We start from the raw sequence: 24296 nt of genomic DNA on the forward strand, positions 1-24296 counted from the left end.
GTGGGAGCCCCAGATATATTGCTTTTAATTGGCAGCATTTATGACCTTTAATCAAACGCAGAGCTGTTCTGTTTTGGTCCCCTCCTGAAAGCACAAGGATGGCAAATAACATGGTCGCTAATGATTCTCCTGAGAAGATTGTGTCTGCAATCGCGTCTAATAACTAGAAATTGGTTCTAGTATCACAATAATCTCACTATCTTTCTTCTGGTAAGCCCTGGCTTTCTTGGGTGTCAATCTTTTATTAAGAGAGTAAACCGTTTTGGCTGAAAAACTATGTATATATATTTAAAACCACAATAAAACAGCCCCTTCACTGGATCTTCGGTTTGAGAACAGGAACTTCCACCAGACTTGTCTTATGTACGGTTCTAATAATAAGTGCATTATTGATTTGAGTTAACGGCAGCCATTTACCAAAACTCATAAAAAGTCGATTAAAAGTCTCAGCCCTGATCAATAATCCTGTCAAGAGTTCTCAGTGGTGAGGGGGGAAGGTGTTAAGACTGATGGGAGCTGAGACTGGTCCAATACGGAGACTAGGGAAAGAATCAGGGTAAGATGACCAGCTGTCTTTAGAGAAGAGCATGGTCCAAATCACGAAGTTCCAGGAATGTGAGGGAGTACACTGCAATCCAGATCATCATTCATTTGCTTGATCAGTCAATACATATTTGTTGAGTGATTATTCCATGTGATGCACGATTCCAATTGCTGGGGATACTGCAGTGAACCAGACAGCCAAAATTCTTCTTCTCATGGAACTATAAGTTTAGTGGGAGGAGAGACACTAAACAGGTAAATAAGATATTTTCTGATAGTCGTAAGTAATATCAAAGAAACAAAACAGAGTAATGTAATAGAGAATGACAAACGATGACAATAGGGGTGGGGTTGGGGAGGCTATTTTACATATGAGGATCAAGGGGACATTTGAGCTGAGACCTAAATGATGAGAAGGAGGCAGTCATGAGAAGATCTAGGCTGAAGGAACAGAAAATGCAAAAACTCTAAGACGTGAACAAGTTTGGCCAGTGTGACTAGAGCATTAGAGAAGTAGGTAGCAAGACAGACCACTTAGGGTTTTAGGAGCCATAGTAAGTAGTTTGGATTTTATTATCAGTACAATGGCAAGCCATGGGATAATTTATAGTGAGCAGGGAATGATCTGATTTACATTTTTGGAAACAATTATGATTTGGCTATTGTGTGGAGAGGGGGTTTTAGGGGGCAAGAGTGAAAGTAGGGAAACCAGTTAAAGGAATAGCGCACTAATCTAGACAAGAGAAGATGGTGACTTGGACCAGTGTAGTGGAAGTGGAGATAAAGGGAAGTGGGTGCATTCAGGATATTTTTTGTAGATATTACTGACAAGACTTAGTGATGGATTGTATGTGGACTATGAAGGAAAGAGGAACCAAGAATGACTGAAGTTTGTACTCTGAGCAATTTTATTGAAATAGAATCATTTACAGAGATGGGAAGTATAAGTTCTTTTGTTGATGGAGGAAGGATACGAGAAAGAGTTCTGTTTTGATTATTTTTAATTTGAAATGCCTATTAGACATCTAAATAGACATGCCAAGTTGGCAGCTGAACATATAAGGCTGGAAATCAGAAAAGATATTGGGGCTGTAAATGTAAATTTAGGAGTTATTAATATAGAAATCATAGACGAAAATGTGATCCAGTCTAGGAGATCAGAGTGTGACAGTAGAGAATTCTAAAAAAGCATTAGTCTAATGTTAAGCAGTTGTCACAACTGCAGATCAAAGCACTTCTTCTGAGTTGATACAGTAATAGAAGAAACTATGTCCAGTTTAGGTTGAGAGTGAGGAATGGAGGGGTCAATTTTACTCCCAGTGCAATAGGAAACTACTGGAGTGTTTTAAGCGAGGGATTTATATCTGGTTTACATTTTTAAAAAGTCTCTTCGGAGAATCATATGCTCAATGGATCATATGAAGACAAGATAAAAAGCAGGGTATGCTAGGCGGAATTCTAATATGGCCCTCTAAGATTGCCTGTCTCAGGGTAGACATAACTTCTGTCAGTTATTCAAACAAATTCTAATCTAGGTAATGTTGTGAAGGGGTTTTGCAGATGTATTAGGGTCCCAAGTCAACTGACCTTAAGATAGAGAGATCATCTGGGTGGGTCTGATGTAACCAGGTGAGCCCTTTAAAAGCAGAGAGTTTTCTCTGATTGGTAGCAAAAGAGCAAGACAGATTCAAAGCATTTCGGGGAGTTTTATGCACCATTGCTGGCCTGAAGATGGAAGTGCCACGTGGCAAGAAACGCAGGTGGCCTCTAGGACCTGAGAGCAGCTCCTAGCTGACAGCCAGCAAGGAAATGGGTACCTTAGTCTTACAATGAAAAGGAACTGAATTCTGCCAACAACAAGAATAAACTTGGAAGTGGATTTCTTTCCTCAGAGCCTCCAGACTAGGACTCAGTACAGCTGACACTTGGATTTCAGCCTTTGTGATGCTCTGAGCAGAGAACCCCATCATGCCATACCAGACTTTTGATCTACAGAACTATGAGCTAATAAATGGGTGTTGTTTTAAGCTGCTAAATTTGTGGTGATTTGTTATGCAGCAACAGAAAATTAATATCCAATGTGTTAGTTTGCTAGGGCTGCCATAACAAAGTACCACAGCCTGGGTGGTTTAAACAAAATAAATGTATTTTCTCACAATTCTGGAGGCTCAACGTCTGAGATTAAGGTGTTGGCTGGGATGGTTTCTTCTGAGGCCTCTCTCTTTGGCTTGTAGATGACTGTCTTTTCCCTGTGTCTTCACATGACCTTCCCTCTGTGTGTGTCTGTGTCTTAATCTCCTCTTTTTTAAGGATATTGGTCATATTGGATTAGGGCCCATCCTAATCACCTCATTTTAACTTAGCCACCTCTTTAAAGACTCTCCTCCAAATATAGTCATATTCTGAGGTACTGGGCATTAGGTTTTCAACATATGGATTTGGAGATGACATTATTCAGCCCATAACACACAGGGAGACTAGTTAGGAGATTTTTGTAGTAGTCCAGAGGAGATTTAATAGTGACTCAGAAAAGGACAATAATGTTGGAGATAGAGAGAAGTGAATGAATTCAAGATATATTTTTAATAAATTGCTGACAGGACTTTCTGATAGATTATATGTGGACTGTGAAGGAAAAAGCGAAATTATGAAAGACAAAGTTTCTTTCCTGGGCAATTGTAAGGAAGGTAGTAGTATTTACTGAGGCGGAGGAGACAGGAACAGGTATGGGATTTTTCACAGGGAAATAAAAGTTTTGTTTTGGTTATGTTCATGTTCTAACTTGGTTTGGTTATGCTCTAATAGGCATTAAATCTAATGCCTATTAGATCAAGTGGAGACAGCAAGTAAGCAGTGGAAATATGAGTCTGGAATTCAGAGGAAAGGCTGGAGATATAAAGTTAAGGGCTATCGGCATTTAGATGGTATTAGAGCCACGAGACTCGAAAGGAGAAGGGAGATTTTTTTTCCTTGAAAGTGTAAAACATGAAATGTCAATGTTATTAATAAAGGAACACTACACATTTGTTCCATCCAACAAATAACCTCTTTAAAAGAGAGAGAGTTAATTATTATCCTATGTTAGAAATAAGTGTTGATATTTCTTTATAACATTCAATAGCCATAATAAGGCATCCAGGGGCTGGAAGGTTAAGTGCAGGGGCAGAGGGGTGGAGTTAAAGGGTGCATATGTGAGTAAAGATCAATTTCAAAGTACCAGGTACTTGAAATTAAGGCTCCAAGTTCAGACTTGATAACGCAGAAGAATGGTGAGATACTAAAGAGCTTTGAGCAGATGCCTAGCCAAAAAAAGATGGTGTTTTGAGTAGATTAATCTGGTGCTGGTACAATGGATAGTTGGAGAGAGTGAAGGTGGGGTTGTGGGGGACATAAATTTAGAAGTAGAGAGACCAACTTAAGGTTATTATAAGAATTCATGCAGGATCATCAGACAACAAAGATTAACGGAAATTCAAAAGAGAGGTAGTATATTTTTCCTGATTAAAAAAGTGTCAAGTTCAACACAGAGTAGGTTCTTAAAAGAATGTTAATTTCCTTCCTTTTCCCATATCTTCAATTATTGGGCCCATGAGACACAAATTAAATTCTTCCTTTAAGAGTGGAGTAAGATAAGGAAGTTGAATCTTTGCCAGTCTCTCCCCTGTTCCAGGGTTTGATATGAGACAAGCAATTAACATTCTTGAACTATGTCTTAGTAAAATATCCCTGAGACAATTTTTTTTTTGTGGACTCTGCACCTCCTGAAGTAAATGTTACTTCATAATATCATTTTCTTTATTTGGTCATCAGACTCTTCCATAAATTAATTGGAGTTATCATCCTTAAATATAAAACTCACTAAGGCAACTTGTTTGTAATACAGAAGTTTGAATTTAAGTACCAAAGCTAAGTTGGAAATAGAAGTTTGTACTTGGCTTCTGGCTACGTGATTTAAAAGGTTGGTGGGCTAATTTTATTCTGGCAGCCAAGTCTTTTATTGCCTGGCCACTCTCATTAAAAGTCAGTAAGAGTTAAGACTTCATCCAGTGACCCTGAAAAGGGGAGGGCACAGTGTCTCTCCAGGTCAGCCTGAAGCAACAGATCATGACTCTAGTGGGGCTACTACTGTATCCCTAGTGGAGGTTCTAGTCCTCCCCCAACTAGATATGAAAGGTCTCAATCACCTTGGAAACTCTCAGGCTCTCAGAACAACTCCACCATTCTTTGCTGCAGGATATCCCATATCCTACCTGGAGTGGTGAGGACTATAACCTTTAACTCAGCTACGGATTCTCACTTTCTTTCTCCACTGGGTCTAGAGCAAAAAGGAAGCAGCCATTTAAGATTGCTTGTGATTTACCTCTATGTTGCGGGGTTCTTGATGAAGCCCCATTCATCCCATAGGAAAAAGAACCCAATTCCAGCCATACTCCTGGAACTAGAAATGTAATTAGACACAGTCGCTACCCTCAAGAAATTCTCAATCAATCTAGATCATCAAGTCAATCTCTTGTTGTATGTATGTATGGTATGTACCTATGTGTGATGGTGGTTGTTTTTGAAAAGTAGTTTTTATGAGAGAATATATCTGTAGTGTGATTCTACCTAGTATTACATTTATTTTGGGACAATGATGAGAGCACTACCATTTGATGAATATCACCTCTCGTTATAAAAGTACAAGAACACCGTGAATCTATTCTCCTTGTCGGTGTGTCGGCAATTTTTTTTCTCAGTATTCTTATCTCCTCCCCTACCACATTTTTATTACACTGTTGTAATTACTTATCCTAGCTTTTATCAGCCAACTGCACACTGTTTATTGCTTCTATGAAATCTGAATACTCTGTATAGTTGCAATTTTTCATTGTGCAGTTTTGCCTTCAGTAACTGGGTCATTTTCTGTTCAGTAATACCTGTTTCAAATGGTCCTATTCAAATTAATAGTTTAGCTTTTGTTCTTTAGTATTTTTATTTTTTAAACAAAATCTTGTTTATGAAACTTAACAGTACACAATCAATATTTTTAGGCTTAATAGTTTTTATTTACAAGCATCCCTCAGATTCATTTTCTTCACTGTTTTCAAGGATTTTCATGCATATAATTTCATTTAAGTTATATATTTAGTATGATACCAGAGATTGAAAATGTAGCCATAACTAGGAAGAATGTTGCAACATTGCTTGAAATAGAGGAAAAGCACACGGGTCCTAAATGTTCATCAGTATGGAGATTGATTTATAATGCCTCTGTACAATAGAATATTATGTAGCTTTTTATAAGAGTGGAAATTTTCAATATGCTATTGATATAAAAATTACCCATGATAAATTATTCAGAGGAGAAAGCACATTGCAGAATATTTATATATGTGTCTGTGTATGTAAATATATATTTATAGAAACTAAGTATATATATACCTAAAGTAAGTTTGGGGGAAGATCAGGAGGATTTCCATTTTTAATTTGTGCTTTACTGCATCATTTGAATTTTCTAAACAAGTGTGTATTATTCTTGTAGTTTAGTAAGTAAATATTAAAATAGAGAGAAAAGAAGGAAGGAGGGAGGGAAGGAAAAGGAGGGAGGGAGGAAGGGAAGGAGATGTAGCCATATCATGTGGGAACATCTGGAAATCTAATCACTAGCTTCTCAATTGAGGAGATAGTAAATAGCTGAAATAATCAACCAATAACTCACTCAATGAAATTTGCTGAATATCAAACTTTTGAGAACCTCTTGAACATGGTGGCATAGAATGAGATGATGTTTAGGTTCCTTTCCAACCCACAGATTTTATTATCCTAACTACCAGCAGTCTGCTAGGTGCCAAGGGAGAAACAGAAGTAGAATAAGCCTTGTATTTAAGAAACTATCAAACATTTATAAAACACAATATTTTACTTTTGCAAAAGAGGATCATAGGGTCTGTGAGACATACAAAGATGTCAAAACTTATACATAAGTGATATGTTTTTATAAATATATTACAAAACATTGCTGGTTGATGCTCTAATAACCCTTCTCCCTTTTCTCCTTTCTAAAACAATCTCAATCTCATTTAGGTATCCACTCCTTCCCATTGCAGTCCATAGGCCTCAAGGAAAACTGACCTTACCTCCACCTCCGGAGGTGGGTCTAATAGATCCAGGAGTGAGTAAATGACCCAATTTGGGGTAATTAGACTGAAAGGCTTCCAATCAACTTATTCTTCAAGACTGCGTGAGAGAGACTTTTTTTTGCAGCTGGATGTAAATGAGGAGGTCTGTAACCCTGATTGCTACTGGCAACCATCATATAAACATAAGGGGAAATTGCTTTAGGATGAAATTGATGCTGTGGAAAACAGATTAGATATCCCCCAAACTGACAACCTAATGATATCATTAAGATGCTGAATCAATCATTCCTGAATCTCATCCTACCTCTGGGCTGCTTATTATGTAAGATAATAAATATTCTTATTGTTTATTCCAGTTTGAGTCAAGTTTTCTACTACTTATGCATGAAATTATCCTAATATACAATGTGCACAGCTATCTCTTGTGGTGGTGGTATTACAAAGGATTTATTTCTTTTTTAATACTTGCTAGCTTTTCCAAATATTTTATTTTATTTTTCTCTTTTTTCACTTGTTCTTTCTTTAAAAATTATTTTATTCAGGTCATATTGTCTTATAGCATTGTGTAAATTTCAGGTGTACATTATTATATATCAGTTTCTTAATAGACTGCATTATGTTTACCATCAATAGTCTTTTACAGTGCACACGAATTACTGCTAGAATTAAGAAAGAAAAATAAATGTTACTTTAACATGATATTTCATATCACAAAACAAATATATGCTCATTGTAGGGAATATGGAAAACAGTAAAACACAAAGCAAATAAAAATTCTTGTGAACACATCATTTGAAAATAATCACATTTTGTTGTATCCCTCTAGTCCTTTTTCTATATATGCACATTTTTTCTTTACAAAAATGAGATCACACTTTACATAACCTGCTCTTTCATTTAATAATTTATTATTTTATGAACATTTTCCATGAATTAAATTCCCATAATATAATATTAATGGTTGCATAATAGTTTTAATTATAGATAGAGCAATGCATCCTTGGATATATAGGTTATCTTGTAACTATACACATTTTTACTGAAATATATTTGACATATAACATTGTATAAATTTAAGGAGTACAGCATGTAGATTTGATACATTTATACATTGTAATATGATTGTCTTTGTACTGATAGCACTTCTATCATGTCACATAAATATCATTTCATTTTGTGGTTGGAATAATTAAGATCTAGTCTCTTAGCAAGTTTGATGATTATAATACAATATTGTTGTCTATATTTACTATACTGTACATTAGATCTCTAGGACTTATTTACTACTAGTTGCAAGTTTGTACCGCTAAACAACATCTCTCGTATTCCCCCACTCCCCAGCCCCTCGTAACCAACAGTTTACTCTCAGTTTTCACATGTTTGGCTTTTTTTAGATTCCACATATAAGTGATATCATAAAGTATTTTTCTTTTTTTTTTTTAATTTTTTGTTTATTGCAGTAACATTGGTTTATAACATTGTAAAACTTTCAGGTGTACATCATTGTACTTCCATTTCTGCATGGACTACATCATGTTCACCACCAAAATACTAATTACAACCCATCACCACACACATGTACCGAATTATCCCTTTCACCCTCCTCCCTCCCCCCTTCCCCTCTGGTAACCACCAATCCAATCTCTGTCCCTATGTGTTTGTTTATTGTTGTTATTATCTACTACTTAATGAAGGAAATCATACGGTATTTGACCTTCTCCCTCTGACTTATTTCACTTTGCATTATACCCTCAATGTCCATCCATGTTGTCACAAATGGCTGGATTTCGTCGTTTCTTATGGCTGAGTAGTATTCCATTGTGTATATATACCACAGCTTCTTTATCCATTCGTCCCTTGATGGGCACTTAGGTTGCTTCCAAGTCTTGGCTATTGTGAATAACGCTGCAGTGAACACAGGGGTGCATGTACCTTTGCAAATTGGTGTTTTCAAGTTCTTTGGATAAATACCCAACAGTGGAATAGCTGGATCATATGGTAGTTCTATCGTTGATTTTTTGAGGAATCTCCATACTATTTTCCATAGCGGCTGCACAAGTTTGCACTCCCACCAGCAGTGTATAAGAGTTCCCTTCTCTCCACATCCTCTCCAACACATGTTGTTTCCTGTCTTGTTAATTATAGCCATTCTAACGGGCGTGAGGTGATATCTCATTGTAGTTTTGATTTGCATTTCCCTGATAGTTAATGATTTTGAACATCTTTTCATGTGTCTGTTGGCCATCTGTATATCTTCTTTGGAGAAATGTCTGTTCAGGTCTTTTGCCCATTTTTTAATTGGGTTGGTAGTTTTTTTGTTGTTGAGATGCATGAGTTCTTTATATATTTTGGAGATCAAGCCCTTATCAGATGTATGGTTTGCAAATATCTTCTCCCAATTGTTAGGTTGTCTTTTCGTTTTGTTGATGGTTTCCTTTGCTGTGCAGAAGCTTTTTAGTTTGATGTAGTCCCATTTGTTTATTTTTTCTATTGTTTCTCTTGCCCGGTCAGATGTGGTGTTTGAAAAGATGTTGCTAAGACCGATGTCGAAGAGCGTACTGCCTATGTTTTCTTCTAGAAGTTTCATAGTTTCAGGTCTTACATTCAAGTCTTTAATCCATTTGGAGTTAATTTTTGTGTATGGTGTAAGGTAAGGTTCTACTTTCATTTTTTTGCATATGGCTATCCAGTTTTCCCAACACCATTTGTTGAAGAGACTTTCTTTTCCCCATTGTATGTTCTTGGCTCCTTTGTCAAAGATTAGCTGTCCATAGATGTGTGGGTTTATTTCTGGGCTTTCGATTCTATTCCATTGATCTGTGTGTCTGTTTTTGTGCCAGTACCATGCTGTTTTGGTTACTATAGCTTTGTAGTATATTTTGAAATCAGGGAGTGTGATACCTCCAGCTTTGTTCTTTCTTCTCAGGATTCCTTTAGCTATTCGGGGTCTTTTGTTGTTCCATATAAATTTTAGGATTCTTTGTTCTATTTCTGTGAAAAATGTTGTTGGAACTTTGATAGGGATTGCGTTGAATTTATAGATGGCTTTAGGAAATATGGACATCTTAACTATGTTAATTCTTCCAATCCAAGAGCATGGAATATCTTTCCATTTCTCTGTGTCTTCTTCAATTTCTTTCAGAAATGTTTTATAGTTTTCGGTGTACAGATCTTTCACCTCTTTGGTTAAGTTTATTCCTAGGTATTTTATTCTTTTTGTTACAATTGTAAATGGGGTGGTATTCTTAATTTCTCTTTCTGCTACTTCGTTGTTAGTGTACAGAAATGCAACTGATTTTTGTATGTTGATTTTGTATCCCGCAACTTTACCATATTCGTTTATTACTTCTAAAAGTTTTCTGGTGGATTCTTTCGGGTTTTCTATATATAAAATCATGTCATCTGCAAATAATGACAGTTTCACTTCTTCCTTTCCAATTTGGATCCCTTTTATTTCTTTCTCTTGCCTGATTGCTCTGGCTAGGACTTCCAATACTATGTTAAATAGGAGTGGTGACAGTGGGCATCCTTGTCTGGTTCCTGTTCTTAGAGGGATAGCTTTCAGTTTTTCACCATTAAGGATGATATTAGCTGTGGGTTTCTCATATATGGTCTTTATTATGTTGAGGTACTTTCCTTCTATACCCATTTTATTCAGAGTTTTTATCATAAATGGATGCTGGATCTTGTCAAATGCTTTCTCTGCATCTATTGAGATGATCATGTGATTTTTGTTCTTCGTTTTATTAATGTGGTGTATTACGTTGATTGATTTGCGAATGTTAAACCATCCCTGCATACCTGGAATAAATCCCACCTGATCATGGTGTATAATCTTTTTAATGTATTGTTGTATGCGATTTGCTAGTATTTTGTTGAGGATTTTCACATCGATGTTCATCAGTGATATTGGCCTGTAATTTTCTTTTTTTGTGTTGTCCTTGTCTGGTTTTGGTATCAGGGTAATGTCAGCTTCGTAGAATGAGTTAGGGAGCTTCCCCCACTCCTCAATTTTTTGGAAGAATTTGAGAAGGATAGGTATTAAGTCTTCTTTGAATGTTTGGTAGAATTCACCAGGGAAGCCGTCTGGTCCTGGACTTTTAATTTTGGGGAGGTTTTTCATTACTGTTTCAATCTCCTTACTGGTGATTGGTCTATTCAAATTCTCTACTTCTTCTTGATCCAGTTTTGGAAGGTTGTATGATTCTAAGAATTTATCCATTTCTTCCAGATTGTCAAATTGGTTGGCATATAGCTTTTCATAGTATTCTCTTATAATCTTTTGTATTTCTGAGGTTTCTGTTGTAACCTCTCCTCTTTCATTTCTGATTTTACTTATTTGTGCCTTCTCTCTTTTTTTCTTGGTGAGTCTAGCTAAAGGTTTGTCAATTTTGTTGATCTTTTCAAAGAACCAGCTCTTGGTTTTATTATTTTTTTCTATTGTTTTTTGGTCTCTATTTCATTTATTTCTGCTCTAATTTTTATTATTTCCCTTCTTCTACTGATTTTGGGCTTTGTTTGTTCTTCTTTTTCCAGTTCCTTTAGGTGCATTGTTAGATTGTTTATTTGAGATTTTTCTTGTTTGTTGAGATAGGCCTGTATTGCTATAAACTTCCCTCTTAGAACTGCTTTTGCTGTATCCCATAAATTCTGGCATGTCGTAGTTTCATTTTCATTTGTCTCCAGGGAGTTTTTGAGTTCTTCTTTGATTTCTTCGTTAACCCAGTCGTTGTTCAGTAGCATTTTGTTTAATCTCCATGTATTTGTGGCTTTTCTGATTTTCTTCCTATAGTTCATTTCTAGTTTCATACCGTTGTGGTCAGAAAAGATGCTTGGTATTATTTCAATCTTCTTAAATTTATGGAGACTTGTTTTGTGGCCTAATATGTGATCAATCCTGGAGAATGTTCCATGTGCATTTGAAAAGAACGTGTATTCTTCGGTTTTTGGATGGAATGCTCTGTATATATCTACTAGGTCCATCTGTTCTAGTGTGTCGTTTAAGGCCAATGTTTCCTTATTGATCTTCTGTTTGGATGATCTATCCGTTGGTGTAAGTGGAGTGTTAAAGTCCCCTACTATTATTGTGTTACTGTCTATTTCTCTTTTTATGTCTGTTAATAATTGCTTTATATATTTAGGTGCACCTACATTGGGTGCGTAGATATTTACAAGTGTTATATCCTCTTGTTGGATTGTTCCCTTGATCATTATGTAATGCCCTTCTTTGTCTCTTTTTACAGTTTTTGTTTTAAAGTCTATTTTGTCTGATATGAGTACTGCTACCCCAGCTTTCTTTTCATTGCCATTTGCGTGGAGTACCTTTTTCCATCCCTTCACTTTCGGTTTGTGAGTGTCTTTAGGTCTGAAGTGTGTCTCTTGTATGCAGCATATATATGGGTCTTGTTTTTTTATCCCGTCAGCCACCCTATGCCTTTTAATTGGAGCATTTAGTCCATTGACGTTTAAAGTAGCTATTGATAAGTATGTACTTACTGCCATTTTGTAACTTTTTTTTTTTCTCAGTGTTTTAGTAGACCTTCTCTGTTCCTTACTTCTTCTATACAGAATTGATGGTCACTTTAGTTTGACCTCTGTCTGAAAGCTGTACTCTTTAACTCCCCTCCTCCCTCCTTTTATGTTTTTGATATCACATCTAACCTCTTTTTTGTGCATTTGTATCCATTACGTTCTAATCGTGGAAATAGATAATTTTTCCTATTTGTGGTCTTCTCTTTTCCCCTTAAATCAGTCCCTTTAACATTTCTTGTGACACTGGTTTCTTGGTGACAAACTCCTTTAATTTTTGCTTATCTGGGAAAATTTTGATCTCTCCTTCCATTTTGAATGATAACCTTGCTGGGTAGAGTATTCTTGGCTGTAAGTTTTTTCCTTTTAGCACTTTAAATATATCGTGCCATTCTCTTCTAGCCTGTAAGGTTTCTGCTGAGAAGTCAGCTGATAGCCTTATGGGGTTTCCTTTGTATGTAACTTGACATTCTCTTGCGGCTTTTAGGATTCTCTCTTTATGTTTAATTCTGGACATTTTGATCATGATGTGTCTTGGTGTGGGCCTCTTTGGGTTTATCTTGTTTGGGGCTCTCTGTGCATCCTGTACCTGGATGTCTGTTTCCTTCCTTAGGTTAGGGAAGTTTTCATCTATTATTTCTTGAAATAGATTCTCTGCCCCCTTGTCTCGCTCTTCTCCTTCCGGGACACCTATAACACGGATGTTAGTGTGCTTGATGTTGTCCCAGAGGTCCCTTAGACTGTCCTCACTCTTTTTAATTCTTTTCTCTTTTACCTGTTCACCTTGGGTAATTTCTTCTAGTCTTTCTTCCAGCTCACAGATCCGTTCTTCTGTATCCTCTACTCTGCTTTTGAGTCCCTCTAATGAATTTTTCATTTCCAGTATTGTATTCTTCATTTCTGATTGGTTCTTTTTTATATCTTCCATTTCTTTGTTGACATTCTCACTGAGTTCATCTATTCTTCTCCCCAGATCAGTGAGCATCCTTAACACTCTTAGTTTGGACTCTCTGTCGGGTAGGTTGCTCATTTCTGTTTCACTTAGTTCCTTTTCTGGGGTTTTGTCCTGTTCCCTTACTTGGAATGTATTCTTTTGCCTCCTCATTTTGCCTCTTTCCCTGTGCTTGTGTCTACGTATTAGGTAGGTCAGCTATGTCTCCTGCTCTTGGATAGGTGACCTTATGTAAGTGATGCCTTAGGAGGCTTCCAGTGTGCTTCCCTCAGTTCTCAATGTTCCAGGGGTGGCCCCTATGTGGGCTACGTGTGTCCTTCTGTTGTGGCCTGTTAGCTCTCCCTATAGGCGCCCAGGGAGGCTGAGTTATGCTCCTGGCCAGCTGTTGTAATGCTCAGCTGCTTGTAGTTGTTGTGGGCCCTTCAGTCTCTTTATCAGGTGTGGGGAGCCCCAGCACAGTTGGCTGTAAGTTCTAATACCACACTTGTGTTGCAGTATTTCTTTTAAGTGAGTAGGCCCCCAATGTGGCAGGTTGTTAGGCTCAGGGCCTTACAATTGCTGTAAACCTCTAGCCTATTAGGTCTCTTGTCAGTTCTCTGAGGATTGCAGCTGGGTGGGGCTGGCCTCAGGCACAGGAGCACCCAATTGTTTCAGGCTTTGGAAGGTGGGGCAAACCCCCTATGTGGGTCTTTGAGAAGCACAAGTCTTCTGCAGCTGACAAGCCCTGTTGCCCACAGGTCCACACACACAGTCAACACAGTCCTGCCCGTGTGAGCACCCCGACCTCCCCAAGCGGACCCAGACTCTCCACGGCGGGAGCCCCACACACTCCGCCACCACCCCACACTCTCCACCCGCTCCTTGTGCACACCCTGCCCCGCTCAAGTCAGCTCATTTGCCAGGCTGCAGAGAATCCAGTCACCAATCTATGCAGGCCCACAAGTTGCCTGAGGGCTTGTTGTTGGGTGGGGCCAGTCTCTAGGGTGGGCTGCCTGCCCTGGCTGAGCTGGATTAAATCGGTGCTCTAGCGGGTGGAGCAGACCCTGGGCTAGCAGGTCTCAGGGAGAACTCCAATGGCGTCTGTGTCAGCACGCTCACACCAGGCCACAACAATGGCCGCCGCCAATGTCCCAGTCCCTGGAGAGGTCTCACCCCTCACCGAGATGCACTCAGGGCCTGTTAGGTGAGTCTCTTGTCACCGAAGCACTGTGCCCCTTTCTTTCTGGTGATTTTAGGATGCTTTCTGGAACGGGTGAGTTTGTGCATGGGCCCTTTAAGAGCCAGTTTTAGTTTCTTTGTGAACCGGGTTTTCTGGGGGTGCGACCCAATGCTTTAGTAGCTGGCAAAGTCAGATATTATGCCACTGGTGTCGATTGTGCTGGGTCCACAAAATGCCCACAGCGGGGGCGCTCCCCGGCTCAGGACCCCGCGCCTCCAGGGAGGCTGCGTACCTGTGAGCTGCTCCCGGCGGCCATGAAGCCGGCGGCTTGTGAGGGCGGCGTTTTTCCTCTCCGGAAGGGAGTCTCTGCCTCTTCCACCCCAGTTAGGATTGTCCGTTGTTGCAGGAGTTCCTCTTATCCAGTTTTCAGTTCTGTCTCAGGGGTAATTTTTCCACGAGTAGTTGTAAATTGGCTGTGTCCACGGGAGGAGGTGAGTTCAGAGTCTGCTTACGCCGCCATCTTGACTCCGCCTCCGTATTTTTCTTTCTCTGTTTGACTTATGTCACTTAGCATAGTGTGCTCAAGGTCCATCCATGTTGCTGCAAATGGGAGGATTTCCTTCTTTCTCAAGGTTGAATAATATTCCTCTGTGTGTGCGCGCGCGCGTGTGTGTGTATCATATCTTCTTTATCCAGTCATCCTTTTACAGGCACTTAGATTGTTTCCATTTCTTGGCTGTTGCGAATAATGCTGCAACGAACATGTGAGTGCACATATCTCTTGAATATCCTGTTTTCATTTCCTTTGGGTATATACCCAGAATTGGAATTGCTGGATCATATGGTAGATCTATTTTTAAAATTTTAAGGATCCTCCATATTGTTTTCCATAGTGGCTAAATCAATTTACATTTCCACCAACAGTGTACAAGAGTTGCCTTTCCTGTATACCTTCACCAACACTTGCTATCTCTTGTCTTCTTGATAATAGCTGTTCTAAGAGATATGAGGTGATATCTCATTGCAGTTTTGATTTGTATTTCCCTGATGATTAGTGATGTTGAGCATCTTTTCATATATCTGTTGGCCATTTGAATGTCTCCTTTGGAAAAATGTCTATTTAGTCCCTCTGCCCATTTTTTAATTGGATTGTTTGGTTTTGTTGTTGTTGTTGTTATTGAGTTATATGAGTTCTTTATATGTCTTGGATATTAAGCCCTTATCCGATATATTGTTTGAAAGATTTTCTCCCATTCTGTAGGTTGCTTTTTCATTTTGTTGATTGTTTCTTCTGTTGTGCAGAAGCTTTTAAGTTTGACGTAGTCCCACTCATTGATTTTTGCTTTTGTTGTTTATGCTTTCGGTGTCATATCCAAGAAATCATTGCCAAGACCAATGTCGAGGAGCTTCTTCCCTACATTTTCTTCTAGGAATTTTATGGTATCAGGTCTTATGTTTAAGTTTTTGGTCCATTTCAAGTTAATTTTTTGTGAGTGGTGTAAGATAGGGTCCACTTTCATTGTTCAACATGTGTTTATCCAGTTTTCCCAGTACCATTTGTTGAAAAGACTATCCTTTCCCCATTGGGTGTTTTTAGCTCCCTTGTTGAATATTAGTTGATGGTGTATGCAGTGGTTTAATTCTGAGCTCTCTATTCTGTTCCACTGGTCTATGTGTCTATTTTTATGTCAATAACATGCTGTTTTAATTACTGTAGCTTTGTAGTATAGTTTGAAATCAGGAAATGTGATATCACCAGCTTTGTTCTTTCTCAGGATTTATTTGGCTATTTGGGGTTGGGGGGATTCCATACAAATTTTAGTATTTTTTTTCCTATTTCTATAAAGAATGCCATTGAAATTTTTATAGTGATTGCAATGAATCTATAGATGGCTTTCGGTAGTATGGACATTTTAACAATATTAATTCTTCTGATCCATGAACATAGGATGTCTTTCCATTTGTTTGTGTTGTCTTTGATTTCTTTCAACAAAATCTTGTAGTTTTCATTGTACAGAGCTTTTACTTCTTAGTTTAATTTATTCCTAGGTATTTTATTGTTTTTGATGCTATTGTGAATGGGATAGTTTATTTCTTTTTCAGATGTTTCACTATTAGTGTATTATAATAATACAACTTATTTCTGTATGTTGATCATGTATGTTGATCATCCACAAATAATGACAATTTTATTTCTTCCTTTCCAATTTGCCTTTTATTTCTTTGTTTTGCCTAACTAGAAGCCAAAAAGGACTTCCAGTATTACATTGAAAAAGAATGGTGAGAGAGGGCATCCTTATCTTGTTCTTGATCTTAGAGGAAGTTCTTAGAACTCAATTTTTCACAATTGAATATGTTAGCTGTGGGTTTGTCATATATGGCCTTTATTATGTTGAGTTATGTTCCTTCTATATCCAATATGTTGAGGGTTTTTATCATGAAAGAACATTTTATTTCGTTAAATGCTTTTTTTTGCATCCTTTGAGATGGTTATGTGATTTTTTAATATTTTCATTCTAGGAATGTAGTGTATCACATTTATTGATTTGTGTATGTTGAACAATTCTTGCATTCCAGAAATAAATCCACTTGGTCATGGTGTATAATCCTTTTAATATGTTCTTGAAATCAGTGTGCTGATATTTTGTTGAGAATTTTGCATTTATATTCAGCAAGGATGTTGGTCTATAGTTTTCTTTCCTTGTAGTGTCCTTATGTGGCTTTGGTGTCAGAGTAATGCTGCCTTCAGAGAATGAGTTTGGATGTGTTCCCTCCTATTCTATTTTTTGGAAGAGTTTGAGCCTTCTCAAAAGGCTTCTCTTGGTGTTAATTCTTCTTACAGAGCTTGGTAAAATTCACCAGTGAAGCCAGCTGGTCCTGGAGTTTTCTGTCTTGGGAGGTTTTTGATAACTGCTTCAATGTCTTTGCTCATTATTGGTCTATTTAGATCTTATATTTCTTCCTGATTCAGTCTTGGTAAGTTGTGTGTTTCTAGGAATTTATCCATTTCTTCTAGGTTATCTAATTTCTTGGAATATAATTGGTCATTACAGTTCCTATGATCCTATGTATCTCTGTAGTATCAATTGTAATATCTCCTCTTTCATTTTTAATTTATTTATTTGAGTCTTCTCTCTTGTTTTTTTCATTAGTCTAGCTAAAGGTTTTCCTTTTTTTTATCTTTTTGAAAAAAATCTCTCTTAATTTTGTTGATGCTTTCCTTTTTTCCTCTGGTCGCTATTTCATTTATTTCCACTCTGATCATTATTATTTCCTTCCTTCTGCTAACTTTGGGCTTAATTTGTTTTTGTTTTTTTTTCTAGTTCCTTGAGGCATAAAGTTAGATTGTTTGAGATCTTTCTAATTTCTTAGTATATGCAATTATCACTATAAGCTTTCCTTTAGAACTGCTTTTGCAGAATCCCATAGGTTTTGGTATTTTCTTTCCATTTTCATTTGTTTTGAGGATTTTTTTTTAAATTTCCCTTTTGATTTCTTCTTTGATCCATTGGTTGTTCAGAAATGTGTTGTTTAATTTCCACATATTGCATATTTAATATTGGACAGCTTTTGTGTGACCCAAGGAGTGTGGTAGAAGTGACACTATGTGACTCTGAGATCAAGTCACAAAAGTTGATGCAACTTTACTTTGTTCCTAGGAATTTTCACTCTTGTGGCCTTCAGCCATTAAGAAAGCAGTCTAACTGCTGTGAGAACTCTATGCTATAAGGAAGCCCAAACTAACCATGTGGAGAAACACATGCAGAAGTCTTGGCACTTCATGAAGAGAGATGCAGATCCAGCCTTGATCTGCTCTCACAACTCAGAGTTCCAGCTCCAGCCACTCTCTGACATGCAACTGCATAAGATCTCATCACAGAACTACCCCACCAAGTCCATCCTACAGAAACTGTGAGAGATAATAAAAATGATTGCTGTTATTTTGAGCCTCTATGTTTGGGGGTAATTTATTACACATCAATAGATAATTGAAATAAATCTTTTTCATTCTTGAAAGAGATTTTCACTGATAATACAATTTCAGGTTGGCAGTGATTTTCTTTGAGCGTATTGAAGATAAAATTTCATTGACTTCTTCCTTTTATTATGTGGCTGTAGAGAAGTCAGTTGCCATTCTAACTGTTGCTCTTTTAAATGTGTTCTTTTTTTCTGACTGATTTTAAATTTTCCTACCTCTTAGATTTTATGCATTTCCACCTGATGTGTGTTAGGATTTATTTGTTTTTATTTCCCTGATTGGGATTCATTAGGTATTTTGATTCAGTAGATTCATGCTTTAAATCAGCTTTGGAAAATCCTAAATCATTATCTTTTTAATGTTACTCCTGCTTCATTCTCTCTCTCTTCTCCTTCTGGAGCTCAGAGTAGATGTTGATTAAGTCTTCTCACCACATTAGTTAACTTTTTGTCCATATTTTCCATATTTGTGGATCTTTGTGCTGCATTCTGGGAAATTTATTCTCTTGAGCTGTGACCAGTCTGCTATTAAACTAATCCACTGAGATTTATATTTCATTTATTGACTTTTTATTTCTAAAGTTCTATTTGGCTCTTTTTCAAGTCTGCTATATCAATTTTTTACAGTTCCCTTTCCATGAAGATGTTTTCAAGCTTGTCATTTATTTCCTGAAACATAATTAGCATAGGTGTTTTATATTGTGTCTGATGAAGACTTGGAGAGTCTGATTATATTGTCTATTGATTTTGCTCATGGTGTCTTGTTCTTCATGTAGTTGGTTACCACGACTGTGGTGCACATTGTCCCTCGTAAACTTATTTGAGGAGATTCTCTCAGGCCTAAGATCTTCCTCCAGAGAGACTGTGGTTTAGTTCTTCTGGGTGCTTGGGAGTATTATTAGTCTAGAACCACTTTAAACTTGTTTCACAGCTTGTGGTTTCTCATACCATATCACTGCTACAAATTTGGGCTACAACTCCAACTTTAGAAATTGATTTTCCTTTTTTTTTGTTGCTCTACTCAGCATGAAAGCAATTCTCTAGCAATATCCTGGTAGTGGGGAAGAGGAAGATTTATCTCTGGTTGACCCTTATTCAGCGAGTGTAGCCCTTTAAGGATCCTAGCTTAATATGGAGTAGGTCTCCTTTGATTTCTGCCTCCCTTATCCTGTGAGGCCGTTTTTTGCTCTATTGCTCTAAAAAGGGGCAAATAATTAGGAAATAGGACCCAGTAAGAGACTACGGATTTTAACCTCTTCAAATTTTCAATGTGTGAAAACTTCATTTAAAAATTTACTTTTCCTTAAAATAATTTCTAACAAGAAAATTTTTAAAGTGAGAAAACCATGCAGCAACACCAAAGAAAACTCATCATCATCTATAGCAGGGGTTGGCAAACTATGGCCTATACTTTTATTGTAAATAAAATCTTACTGGAACACAGCCATGTTCATTCCTTCACATATTATCTATGGCTGCTTTTGCACTACAAGGCAAAGTTGAGTAGTTGAGCAAGAGATTCTGGCCTGCAAATCCTAAGTTTATTTACTATATAGACCTTTAGAGAAAATGGCTGTTTTAGGAAAAAAAATGTCCTTTCTAAGGAATTCACATCAAACTTTATCTAATTTAGCTATAAATAAACATAGCTAATAGAAGATTTTGATGTTGCAAATACCATGCTTAAAAAGTAACCATTTGGAATGTCCGTTTGACTTTGAAGGGTTTTAATGGTTATAATAAAATAAATCCATAGGAACTTTCAGAACCCTAACTAATCTGTTTCATTTAACATTGCCAGAAAAATGAAAGTGACTAATTACCATATTTTAATAGTTTAAATAATAAAAATGAACAGGGTATTTTATGAATGAACTGTAACACCTCTGAATCATGTGTATGTTTATAGTCATTTCTAATCTGTTGCCAAATTACCTATACAGAAAGATATGAGAGTTTTCATGTTTTGTTTTTCTTTTTAAAAGGGAGGAAGAAAAAGACAAAAATAGAAATGTAGTCATGGTTACTCTACTATCAAGTAATTAATTTCTCCTAAAGAATGACATTGACAAACATCACCCTATTTATATAGCCACACAAATGCACATTTGGTGGGACTTGAACAAAGATCTGGAGAGGACAGAAAACCAAGGAAAATGGTCTCCCAATGACTTGTCTCCATTCTCAGAGTAAGGGATGTCTATCTGATAATAGATACAGTTTTCTTAGGATATAACCCCTTAGTAATTCATGGCCTGACAGTTAATGCTAACCCTTCCCCTCAAGCATGCCCCAAGAGAATATCCACCAAGGAGACTGAAGAGTTCCTCTGGGCCATGCATGCCTGACCTGCCCATCAGGAAGCCAGAGTCCTAGTGCTAACAGTTATCTAAATTTCTAACAATGTTCATTATTTTTTTTTTAGTTGACTTACAGTAAAATTAACTTTTCTATTGGTGTACTATTCTATGAGTTTTAATGCATGCGTGAATTCTTATAATCACCAACACTGATAGGATAAAGAACACTTTCACCACCCCCAAAGAATTCCTTCATGTTACCCCCTTTGTATTCAGACCCTCTTCCCAGCACTTATCCCTGGCATCCATTGTCCCTGTAGATTTTCCTTTTCCATAAGCTCATGAATGGAATAATATAAAATGTATCCTTTTGGGTCCATGTTCTTTTCCTTAGTAAAATGCACCTTAGACTCATCTATGTTGTTACATATATAAAATCCAGTCCTTTTTACTGCTGAGTAATATTCCATTTTATGGATGTATAACAGTTGAAGGGCATCTGGGCTGTTTCCAGTTTGGGGCAATTATGAATAAAACTGCAATAAATATTTGTGTGCAGGCTTTTGTGTGAACATAAGTTTTATTTTCTCTAGCATAATTACCTAGAGGTGTGATTGATGCATGTCATGGTAAGCGTATATTTAACTTTATAAGAAATTGCCAAGATGTTTTCCAAAATGGCTGTACCCACTTTGCATTTCCACCAGCAACGATAGAGTGTTACAATTGCTCCTCATCTTTGCCAGCACTTGGTAGTGTCAGGCTTTTATTACTATTTATTTCTAATTTAATAGCTATTTAATGGTATCTTGTAGTTTTAATTTTAATTTCCCTAATGACGCATGATGCTGAACATTTTTCACATGTTTACTTGCCATCCATTTATCTTCTTTGGTGAATTGTCTGTCTGTTAAAATATTTTATCCATTTAAAAAAAATTAGGTTATTTTCTTATTGTTAAGGTTTGAGAGTTTTTTTTAATGTATTCTGCATACAAGTCTTTTATCAGATACGCAATTTGCAAATATTGTCTGCCAGACTGTGGCTTGTCTTCTCATTCTATTTTTGGTGTCCTTTGCAGAGCAAAGTTTTTAATTTTGGGGAAATCCAATTTAGTGAGTTTTTCTTTTATGAATTTTGCTTTTCACATCAAATCTAAGAAGTCTTTGCTTAACCCAAAGGTATGAAAATGTGTTCCTATGTATTCTTCTATGAGTTTTATAGTTTTACATTTAGGTCTATGGTCCATTTTGGGTTAACATTTGCATACGGTGAAAGGTTTAGGTTGAGGTTCATTTTCTTTGGATGTATATATCCAGTTGTTCCAGTGCCATTTGTTGAAAAGACTTGCCTTTCTCTGTTAAATTGGCTTTACATCTTTGTCAAAAGTCAATTGACCATATTTTTGTGGGTCTATATCTGGACTCTATCTTCTGATTCCATTGATCTATGTGTCTATCTTTTTTCCAATACCACACTCTCTTGATTATTATAGCTTTATAGTAGATCTTAACATTGAGTAGTGTGTGTCCTCCAACTTTTCTCATTTTTTTTTCAAAATTAGTATGGCTCTTCTAGTACTTTTATATTTCCATATAATTCTTAGGATCCATTTGTGCATATCAACAAAGAATCTTGCTGGGATATTTATTGGGATTGCATTAAATTTATAGACCAATTTGGAGAGAAGTGGCATCACAACAATATGCAATCTTCTGATCCATGAACATGGGATACCTCTTCATTTATTTAGGCCTTATTTGATTTCTTTTCTCAGTGTTTTGTAGTTTTCAGAATACAGCTCATACAGTGTCTGATATATACTTTAATGCTTCATTGGGGGGTACTGGGAATATTATTGTTTGTTTGCTTTTATTTCAATTTCCAATTGTTCATTGGTAGTGTATAGAAATGCAATTGATTTTTGTATTTTCACCTTGTATCCTGCAGTCTTCCCAAACTCACTTATTAGTTCCAAGAGGTTTTTTGTACACTCCTTGGGATTGTCTACATAGATAATCATGTCATTTGTGAATAGGGGTAGTTTTATTTTTTTCCTTTCAAATTTGAGATCCTTTTATTTCATTTTATTCCCTTTTTTCACTGTCAAGGACTTCATGTATGATATTGAAAAGGAGTGGTGAGAGCAGACATCCTTGCTAGTTCCTGATTGTAGACAGAATGCACTCAGTCTTTCACCATTAAGCATGATATTAACTGGAGGTTTTTTGTAGATTCCTTTATCAGATTGAGGCAATTTTCTTCTTTTCCTTGTTTACTGAGACTTTTCATTAGGCATGGATGTAAGATTTTGTCAAATGCTTTTTCTCCATCTACTGAGATGACTATATGTTTTTTTTCTTTTTTTGGTTTGTTAATATGGTGAATTATATTGATTGATTTTCTAACATTGAACAGTCTTGTATTCTTTGGATAAACTCCACTAGTTCATAATATATTATTCTTTTTATATGTTGTTGGATTTGAATTGTTAATATTTTGTTGAGGATTTTTAAATTTATGTTCATAAGGGTTATTGTTCTGTAGTTTGTTTTATTGAATTGTCCTTGTCTATTTTTAGTGTTAGGGTAATACTGGCCTCATAAAATACATTAGGAAGTGTTCCTTCCTAGTCTAATTTCTGAAAGAGATTTAAGGAAAAATGAATAATTTTTTCCTTAAATGTTTGATGGAATTCATTTTTCTTTGTGGAAGGTTTATTATTATGAATTCTAGTTCTCTTATAGATATAGGGCTAATCAGTTTATCTATTTCATGTCGGATGAGTTGTGGTAGTTTGTGGTATTATTTTATTTAAAAAATAAAACACTTTCTCCTCTGGTAACCACCAATCCAATCTCTGTCTCTAGGTGTTGTTTGCTGTTGTTGTTATCTTCTACTTACTAGTGAGATCATATGGTATTTGACCCTCTCCCTCTGACTTATTTCGCTGCATAATACCCTCAATGTCCATGCATGTTGTCACAAATGGCTGGATTTCATCATTTCTTATGGCTGAGTACTATTCCATTGTGTATATATACCACAGCTTCTTTACCCATTCATTTCTTAATGGGTACTTAGGTTGCTTCCAAGTCTTGGCTATTGTGAACAACGCTGCAATGAACACAGGGGTGCATGTATCTTTACACATTGGTGTTTTCATGTCCTTTGGATAAATACCCAGCAGTGGAATAGCTGGATCATGTGGTAACTATATTTAATTTTTTGAGGAATCTCCATGCCGTTTTCCATAGTGGCCGCACCAGTTTGCACTCCCACCCACAGTGTATGAGAGTTCCCTTCTCTCCACATCCTCTTCAACGCTTGTTGTTTCCTGTCTTGTTAATTATAGCCATTCTGACAGGCGTGAGGTGATATCTCATTGTAGTTTTGATTTGCATTTCCCTGATAATTAGTGATTTTGAACATCTTTTCATGTGTCTGTTGGCCATCTGTATATCTTCTTTGGAGAAATGTCTGTTCAGGTCTTTTGCCCCTTTTTTAATTGGGTTGTTAGGTTTTTTGTTGTTTAGATGTATAGTTTTTTATATATTTTGGGGATTAACCCCTTATCAGATGTATGGTTTGCAAATATTTTCTCCCAATTGTTAGGTTGTCTTTTCATTTTGTTGATGGCTTACTTTGCTGTGCAGAAGCTTTTTAGTTTGATGTAGTCCCATTTGTTTATTTTTTCTATTGTTTCTCTTGCCAGG

Source organism: Ceratotherium simum, chromosome X (assembly GCF_057802395.1).
Source record: "Ceratotherium simum simum isolate JZ-2026a chromosome X, ASM5780239v1, whole genome shotgun sequence".
In the NCBI taxonomy this organism is placed as follows: Eukaryota; Metazoa; Chordata; class Mammalia; order Perissodactyla; family Rhinocerotidae; genus Ceratotherium; species Ceratotherium simum.